Here is a 10,430-nt window from a genome sequence, read left to right as displayed (position 1 = left end):
GGGGGTGGATTTTCATTATCTCTGTTGTCAGTCATTGCTTGAATCTCTTCTATTCTTGCCTTTCTTAACCTTCTTACGGTTCTTTCGATCTCAGGATCAAAGACAAGACAGTCAAGATTTTGCGATCTTCGCATGCACTGTTAAACAAAGATAAGAAACAAATCAATGTTTAATGTAAAACAACAAAAACAGCTCTAAATTAAAATCTAGACTAATTGGTAACAATACTAATATAAATTTATAATAAACACTCTCCGGCAACGGCGCCAAAAACTTGTTGCGTGTTTTCTTGATTGCTCGCAAGTGCACGACGTCAAGTTATAGTAAAATGTAATTTTGAGTACAAGTGTCGATCCCACGAGAAATTTATTTCTAAACTTATATTAGTGCTTGTAATTGAAATAGTCTCGACTTTATTTAGAATAATCAATTGACAGATTTGTTTGCATCAATAACTAGATTGAAAATAAATTTAGTTATAGTACCAAATAGTAGTAAACAACAATGGAATAAAAGATCTAGAGGTCCGATTTCACGCAACTATCCACCATGTGTTATTGTGTAGCTATATTATAAATGTCCTTCTTATTCATTAGCCAAGAATTCTATAATTATCTACTCCCTCTCCCGAGTGCTAAGTAGATACTAATTATCTAACAAAGGATTGTAACGTCCCTGTCAACAATCTATAATTAAATAACTCAATAAGCAATAACTTCTTTTAACGGCTTCAATAGCAATATATGTCCTCCCGAACTATATAAATACCATCAATGTATTTTTCCCTTTCTTGTTTATAAATTCCCTTTTCCAAGTGATAAATTATAAACATAAGAATCATTCAAGATATGGCCAGTAAAATGAAAGCATTAAGATTGAAAAAATACAAATGAACAATAAGGAAAACTTATATAGCATAATTAATAAATCCCAAAACATGGTTTCTAGTTTTGTTCCATCATTCTTCTAGAAATAAAAATTAGTTCATAATAATAAAAACAACACAACAAAACATGGTTTTAAAACAAGACATATCAAATGAAAAATAAAAGAAAGAAGACTTAGAACAAGATGTTGAAGTGCTGATTCCGTCCCCGGATTTGTGCAAAAGAATTCTCAAGAACTTGATCTTCAATCTTTCTTCAGCAGCCTCCACTCCTTCCTTAGCTCTCCAATACCCTAGATGGTAAGTAAAAGATGCCTTTTTATAGTCCATACAAGCTTCCCCACGCAGCACACCATTTTCATAGACTTTTATTCGAAGTCCACAAAGTTACAGATTTTTCGGACTCTGTTTTGCGAAGGACCGCGGGTGCGCTACAACACAAACCGCGGGTGCGGTGTTGTTTCGGGGAAACTTTCTTTTTCGAACTACGAAGACCGCGGGTGCGGTTGAAATGTTACCGCGGGTGCGGTGTGCTTTCGGCAGAAACTTCTGAAATTGATCTTCATAACCGCGGGTGCGCTGCAATGTAGACCGCGGGTGCGCTGGAGCTTCGGCTATTTTTTATCTTTTGCACTTTTCAATTCAACACTTTACTACTCCAAACTCTCATTCTAAGCTTCCAAACTTCAACAACTAAAACAACAACAAATCACATAAAACATGCTCAAAAATCACAAAATTTCAAGTTAAAGACAAGTAATAAAAGTACAATAAATTGCACTTATCATCTTGATTTCGGTTTTGCCATGAAATCATGATCATGTAATGTTTAAAAAGCAAAGAAAGATATAGACATGCCTTGGATTTGTTTGAGAAGAAAAAAATCAATACGACGACGCGGCGCGACGGAGACGGAGTTGCTTTACTCTCTTGTTTTCTCTCTAGTTTTCTCACGATTTTTCTCTTGTGCTCTCTCGATTTTTCTTGCTGAAAGTCTACTGGATTTCGAGAATATGGAGTGGGAGAGAAAGCTAGGAAAATAAATGGGAAGGTTGCAAGATAAAGGGAGAAAATCAATCTTGCTATCTTTTGAGTTTTTAAAATAAGGAATGAAAATGATATGATTTGATTTGAGAGATATTAGAGAGATGAGAGGGCCGAATTCATCATTCAAATTTAGGTAGAAAAACTGCTTAATTAATTATTATTGGAGATTAAATGTGATGGAATTGTATCCCAAGAAAAGATAAGGAAATGAATTAAAGATGGAGAGTTGCCAAATACTATTAAATTTAACAAGGTAGTGGCCGAAATTTTGCTTCAATAAATGGAGGAAAATATTGCTTAATTGTTTAATAATTGGTGAATAAAATTTAGGGAATTATCTACCAAGAATGGATATGGAAGGGATTAAAAACGGTGAGTTGACAAACTTATATCAAAAATGGAGGGAAATATTGCTTAATTGTTATATTTTAAATCTTTAAAGTTTTATCTACCCATTAAGTATTTTAGTGAATTAATAAATAAATTATTGCACTTAAAAGAACTTATTTACTACTTATCTCAAATTACTTAAATAATTTCTTAAACATTCTTTTACATTAAAATAACGTATTATTTATCTTAAATAAATTCTAGGAATGATTTCTTATCATTAAATATTATCTCAATACTCCAACTTCAGTCCGGCCTCATTTATTTAACTGAAAAGATAATAACTAAACTACTGCATAAAATAATTAAATTTAAAGAAAAGAATTTAAATCTTCATGCAAAAAAAATCATTTTAATTTAAATAATAATAATTATGCATGACTTATACGTAGTCTGATTTACGGGTTCTACATTAATAGTAAAATATTGGAACTAAAATTATATACTACGTTTCTTTATCTAAAAAATATGTAATGTAAATTATGCCATTGATATTTAGATATAAATTCAATGTAACAGAATGAATAGTTTTAAAAAATATATAACAAAATGAATAACTGCATATTCTATAATTTCTAAAATATCATTTAATTGAAGATTAATTCAGAAATTATATATTTTTTTATATTACATTATTGAATTATATATTATTTTATATTACAGTTTCGAGGTCAAATATTATTTCTATATATATACACTTGTGTGTATGTTTTTTTTATGACTACGGAACTCATAGCAATACTATTTGGTGTGTATTTGATAAATGTTCGATATTAACGTAATAGTTTGCAAACCACGTAAATCACATTGTGCAAATTTTATTCAATCGTCTCTCTTAAAAATCGTTGATAAGAAAAATCAAACTCATGATAATAAATACTATTTTTATGATAACTTTAATTTTTCCCTCTATTTTTGTGCCTTTAGTAGGCCTAGTATTTCCGACAAGGCAAAAACTTGTGTGAGACGGTCTCACGGGTTAAATTTTGTGAGACGGATCTTTATATGGGTAATCCATGAAATAGTATTGTTTTTTATGCTAAGAGTACTACTTTTTATGGTGAATATGAGTAGGGTTGACCCGTCTCACAGATTGAGACCCGTGAGACGGTCTCACATGAGACCTACTCTTCCGACAATTGCAATGACTTCTTTATTTCTTTATGTTCAAAAAAACAAGATTGTTTAGATCTGAGGGGACCCAATCTCATCCATTTTTTTTAACTTCTACTTGCTAGCATAACACAGATATTTATTTCTTTCGGGAAATGAAAATATGGTATGACATGTTATTTCTAAAGGAAAAAGCTATTATGCCTGCAGAAAATGATCTAATTTTCCAGCTAGTTTCAAATAAAGCAGGATCGTTGGATACCTAAAGTTGGTCGATCCATCTGTAATATGTATATTTGGGATTTAAGGAAGGGTATGTCTGCTTGGCACACTCGAATCACCCAAGTAGCCGTTTCATATATATAAACTGATCTAATTTTAAAAAAAATTCGGTGAGTTTCCAAAAGTTGGCTCGGACTCGGGTGATCAAAACATAGGAAGTAGGCGCTAACTATCACGTCCAATTCTTTCTTCATTTGACAATCAAATCAGAGCAATTAATTTCCAAAATCCTCACGATTCAATTCGATCATGTCCATACAAAATCTGTTCATTCAATCTCTGTCAATCACGCGTTTTCTAACAATCCTACATAAATCACTGTATCCGAGGGTTGTTAATCAGCATAAGCAAATCGTGAAACGCGTCAGATTTGAATATCTGGTTTTGAAAGTGCGTATGTAACTACCTTGATCGCTTGACCTTGAAACTGTTTATCTTTTGGAAATTATTATTTACGTTTGAATTTTGATTGCGGCGGTGGATTCCCAGCTGAATCGTTTGTCGGGTAAGGAAGCATTTTGGTCATTTGGTTTTTAATTTCTTAGATCGTTTCTTTTTTGTTATATCATTTCGATTTTTATTTTTATTTTTTGTATCGGTGATCAGAAAGAAAAATAATATGGGTTTTGTGGGCAGGTTTTGTTTCAATTCTGCTGAGATTTGTAGCAGGTCCATGGTAGCACAAATGAAGGCGAAACAATCGGTCCACAATTTTTTTATTAAAAAGTGAGTGTTATTTTTTCAGGATTGCATGCGAGAATTGCATTCAAATCATGATAAAATGGTTCAACTAGGCCATGGTGTTGAGCAAATTATTCGTCCAATCTTCTGTAGTTTGGAAAAGAGAAGGACGAAAGATCTTGTTTGCTTCCATAGTTTTAATGTTATGGAATTCATTATTCTGTAGTAGACCTGAATTTTTATTTGAGTTTTATTTCAGTCAAGAATGTGCTGTTGGAAATCCTGAAGATGTAGATATATTGTATGAGCACTACATTCCGGATTACATACTTCTACCAGAATCAGAAACGGAAAATGGATGTCGTGTTCCTTCATGTCCTGTGATCGTATTCATTAACACAAAAAGTGGTGGGCAGCTAGGCAGTGAACTTCTACGTACATACTGTTCTCTTCTCAACAGAAATCAGGTTAGTTTATTTCATTTGCATGTGTCTGTGGTTTGCTGCTCAAATCCATGGAAGAACTGCCAAAAGAAATGGAGAGAAATATCTTTACTTAAGAATTGAGGTCCGGATTCTGATTTTCAGGTGTTTGATTTGGGAGAAAAGAAACCCGATGAAGTGTTGCGCCAGCTCTACTTCAATTTAGAGAAGCATAAGCAAAATGGTGATACTTTGTCCGCCGATATTCTGACGAGATTAAGAATCATAGTAAGTCACTGTTACCTGTAACCTCAGTAAAACTCCTTTTCTTTAGATATAGTTTTGGTCAAAGTTCCTATCATTGAATAAATAGTTCATACAGAACGATATTACATTCAAAATTATGTGATCTGGTCATGTTACATGCCATTTATTGGTTTATACATAATTAACTTTGTAGGTTGCTGGTGGGGATGGTACAGCTGGGTGGCTCCTCGGAGTAGTTTGTGATATTAAGCTAGCACAACCACCACCAATTGCCACAATGCCGCTAGGAACTGGGAACAATCTTCCATTTTCATTTGGTTGGGTGAGTTAAATGTCTTATTATGTCCATTATTCATTGCTTAGCTCTTTAACGTACAAAATTATATAAATAACTTGTGTGGAATGCTCAAGTTCATCAACTAAACTCACAGCACTGGTATCTTTTGTATAGCTTCAGCATATTGTATAAAGGAACCAATTACCTCTTACAATCCAGTCGCTTTTTCTTGTAGTTTTTTTCATTTAAATCATATATTGATATTTTTGCATCTAATAGCTGCCAATAGTGCACATGAACGGGAAAAGGCATTTTACCGTTCTCATATTTTGTATACTTGTCCTTTTTCTTGCATTTTACCTTTTGATATATTCTCGTACTTCTTGGTGAGCCTCCCCAACAGGCAACTCCTTTACCTCTCAGAAACTCCCTCTGAATTCTCCTCTATATTAGTTAATTGTGGCAGAAAATTATTGCTGCCTCTGCTTCCTCTCCACCCATAACACAGCTTTGATGTTTTGTATGAAAAGAATTTTTTACTTTGACAATCAGAAAAATATTATATCCACATGCTTGTTACATGCATAATATGGTCGTGCTAAAACTTATTTGCTATTTTTTAGGGGAAGAAAAATCCTGGCACAAACTATCAATCTGTTAAGTTATTCTTGGATCAAGTAAAGGACGCAAAAGAGATGAAAATCGACAGGTAAATTCTGATTCTATTTCCAGTTATTTTACTATTCAACGTGTATATAGTTTCCTTGTTCTATGTCGAGGAACTTGGTCACGTTTCAGGTGTAAAGTTAATTTATGGTTGTATTGTTTTATTTTTGTAATTGTTAATGTCTGTGATCGATGATCATTCTGCATCCTCTGCTAGTAAGTGTCCAATCTCGAGATATAAATTGTGTGGAGTCAGAATGCATAAGATTGTGCATGTAAAGCATGAACTTTTATCGTTTCTTTTTAAGTAATTCCTGACAGATAAGCTTTGAAGTGCTACTCCGGAAATGGGGGAATCTTATTGTGGTTCTTCTGTTCAAGAACACATTGTGGATTGAAACCTAAAATTTCCAGCCATTGGAATTATTCTTTTGATGTACGGCTTAATAGCTTTTTTGGAACTTTGGCAACTTAGTTGTGTGTACTTCGAAATGTTTTGTACTTAGTAGAGCAGTGTGCTGAGAGCAGATCTGTGTACTGAGTGGATGATTCCCAAAAACTTATGACATATATATTTTAATCGTTAGTGAGTTTCAGCTTATGGTTTTAATGAATCTCATATAAAGATTGGACTTTGATGACCATCAAGCTTCTTCGGTGCTCGATCCATTGTGAATTTTCAGTGACTTCTTTAAGATGACCATATGATGTGCTGCCGAGTGATGCGTGGCAATGTGGGATGTATTTTTTAGTATGGAGCAATCTATGCTTCTAATTGATTGGCTCAAGAAAAATTAAAGTATTCCTTTGCCATCACATTGACATTCTATATAAACTTTCAAGGACCAGAGTTCCATTTCTTTGTTAAATAGACATATATTAGACTAGAATTTATGAGCTATTCTATTCAAATTCAGCTGGCATATTCTCATGCGGATGAGAGCTCCCCAAGAAGGTTCATGTGATCCCATTGCACCTCTTGAGCTACCCCACTCAATGCATGCCTTTCACCGTGTCTCCCCAAAAGATGAATTAAATGAGGTACTTGACTTCGCTGCTATTATTCTTCTGCTTCAACTTACTTTTATTATTTCTTTGATTTTGCATAAATATCTCCCCTTTCATCTTACAATCTCTAAGGTTGCGAACAATATATTGTACCAAGGACAACCTGAAATGCATAACATCAATATACAAGTTTTGCAATGCAAAACGTGAGATGTAAAGCCTTCTGCTATGTATCTCCTTGCCAACAGTATATAAAGTAACAGGAACCTGAAAAGAACTGATATGTCGTTTACAATCAATCTTGCTTGATTATAAGTTATGCGCAATCATTTTATAAATTTATAAAGGGGTTAGCCTGGGATCCGAAGTGCTCTAATTATATTCACATTTAAATTTCAGGAGGGATTCCTTACATTTCGTGGTGGATTTTGGAATTATTTTAGCATGGGTAAGTTTTTGTTCCTTTTAGTTTCTCCGTTCAAGTCTTAATTTTGTGATTATGTCCATCTCTTTGGTAAGTCTCAAGAATGTTGTGGAACTCTTTCAAATCTGACTATGCAAACATTTTTTTGTTAACCTTAGGTTAGGGGCAATGTTGCCTAAAAACTGTAATCATTTGGCATAGTTGAGATTCTGTTTTCTTGCTGATGTATGCATATCCAGAGGACCTGAATTCGTGCCGTTAATTTGGGATCTTCATTTAAATTTTTACTGGCAGGGATGGATGCTCAAGTTTCTTATGCATTTCACACCGAGAGAAAGCTACACCCTGAGAAATTTAAAAATCAATTAGTTAATCAGGTGCATTTCTCTTCATCACTGGCCATGTTAGATGATCAATTAGTTAATCAGGTGAACTTCTTTTCTTGGTATGATAAAAATGAAATTGCTCACAATTTTGGCGTGATTGTTTATGCAATACGGTTGGCAAATAATTTGGAGGAAGTTAATGCTTGCATGTATGAACATGGAGAAACACAGCATTTATAAAACTGGCTGCAGAATTAGGCATGTTAATTGAAAGTGCGGAGGTTCTGTTTTAATGGTTTCAAATCTCATGTTAACTCTTGTTAGGGTGTCTCCTCCTTGACATAAGCTTGACAACCCCGCTTTCATGCTGTCCTCTCTTTTGGAGATTTTTTTTACCAAATTAATTGTCATGCTTTAAGAAAGAATGAACATGAGATTCCATATTCTTAAAATGTTGCAGCATTTGCATAACATAACGACAGGTTAAGCAGTGAACAGGAATTCTTATACACCAATAGAAAACAGGAAACCTGTTTTTAGAATGGTGAAGTCAGACTAGAGTAGTAACTCGGATGGGTATTTTATGGATCACATCAGTTTGATTTACCCAACCTGTTGGTTGCAACTCATGATTCTTTATATGTGGTATTCCACTGAAATTTGTTCATCCTATAATTGATTTTTGGGTAATTCTGTTTTATATTTGTTTTTCTTCATTTACCCAGAGTACTTATGCAAAGCTTGGTTGTACACAAGGATGGTTTTGTGCATCTCTCTTGCATCCATCTTCGAGGTTCCATCACCAATCTTCCGACTTCTTCTTTGATTTTTTTTCTGTCCTTGTGTTCTATTCAAGGATAACATAGTTGTTTATATTTACAATGTCAAAATTCATTTGCCTTGATTCCATGCGAACCAAAATGCTACCTTCAGTTGGCCTGCCATTTTTTTACAAACTCATGATAATAACTAGTGTGATAATTTTCTTCTGTTCACAGAAACATAGCGCAGTTAACAAAGGTCAAGATAATGAAAAATCCAGGTGAATGGATAGATCTTCACATACCTCAGAGGTAGCACTTTAATATCCTTTCTAATGCCTTGTATCCAGCAATGCTGTTAAACTTTCAGCTAATTTCACTAAGTTTGTTATTTGTACACAGCATCAGGTCCATTGTCTGCCTTAACTTGCCAAGTTTTTCAGGGGGTCTTAACCCTTGGGGAAGACCTAGTAAGAAGAAGCTTCATTCGGTCAGCACATTTTTAATCATCCATTTCGTGTTACAACATAACTTGAATCCAGATATAGTTTGATGTAAACCTCGTTCCCAATAACATATAGGCTTATGGTTCATATTTTTAACAGAGGGACTTAACTCCACCATATGTTGATGATGGGTTTATTGAAGTGGTTGGTTTTCGAGATGCATGGCATGGACTTGTCTTGCTAGCTCCAAATGGTCATGGAACACGCCTTGCTCAGGTAAATTTGAATCAATCTAATTTTTGTAGAATAAAATATGCTCTGAGTCTGATGCATAAATAGTTGCAACACATATTTTGGCTAAATATCAATCTCTTCATGCGTATCATAGGCAAACAGGATTCGTTTCGAGTTTCACAAGGGCACAGCCGACCACACATTCATGAGGATTGATGGTGAACCTTGGAAACAACCACTTCCAGTGGATGATGATACTGTTGTGATTGAAATATCCCATTTTGGCCAAGTTAGTATGCTTGCCAACACTCACTGCCAATCCAGAAGCATAAATGCACCTCCATCACCATATGGTTGCGAGGATGACAATGATGAAGAATACGACGGCAATGAATCTCTGAGGAGCGAAAGAAGTTAGGTGCAGCCAACATTTTTCGCCTGCCCGACGTTTTTGACTTGGCACAACTGAGTTAAGGTGTCCACTTGTCTTGTTCTGCTGCCTGGTTGTGGATTTTTCTGGTGATTTTATTTGGCACGCAAGGAGGAAACACCATCTTGGGAGTTCTGGTTCTGCTGAATAGTATTAGAAGTAGTTGCATTAGTTCTTTTTCTTCGTTTATGATTTTTTTTTTTGTTTTTTTCTTTTTTTTAGTGGTTGGACTTGTTTTCGTAGGAAGACTGCGGTAGCAGGAAGCCTAGAAAATTCAACAGAGAACGGACCCTTATTGTACAGATAAAACTCAATTTTTTACATGAATATATCATATATGTATTGCTCCGGGCCATCCCATGTAGTTTACATCGTTTGATTATCGAATACGTATGTACGACATGAAACTAATGTATATGACAAAAACTTGTGTGAAACGATCTCACATATCGTATTTTATGAGACGGATCTCTTATTTGAGTCATTCATGAAAAAATATTACTTTTTATAACAAGAATATTACTTTTTATTGTGAATATAGGTAGGATTGACCCGTCTCACAGAGAAAGATTCGACCTACTCAATGTATATATGAGGGATAACTTAAAAACCACGCTACATTGTGCATTTCGTTGAATTTGACGTAGATTTGATCGGTTTATCTATTATTATATGTTGTCTTGTGACAGTATTATAACTGATTTCATGATTTCATGCAATTTTTATTATAATTTATATCTAGTATATATATGTATCATCATGGTATTTAA

General features: G+C 34.2%; 1 pseudogene; it reads left to right on the top strand.

Annotated features, from left to right (window-relative positions):
* The first annotated feature begins 3,843 nt into the window (after window positions 1-3,843).
* Window positions 3,844-10,061, top strand: LOC140805736 (diacylglycerol kinase 1-like; annotated as a pseudogene).
* The last annotated feature ends 369 nt before the right edge of the window (window positions 10,062-10,430 follow it).

The sequence above is a fragment of the Primulina eburnea genome, chromosome 11, assembly GCF_022965805.1.
Source record: "Primulina eburnea isolate SZY01 chromosome 11, ASM2296580v1, whole genome shotgun sequence".
Taxonomy (NCBI): domain Eukaryota; kingdom Viridiplantae; phylum Streptophyta; class Magnoliopsida; order Lamiales; family Gesneriaceae; genus Primulina; species Primulina eburnea.
Note: the sequence above shows the minus strand (reverse complement) of the source record. Positions and strands in the feature narration are given on the sequence as shown.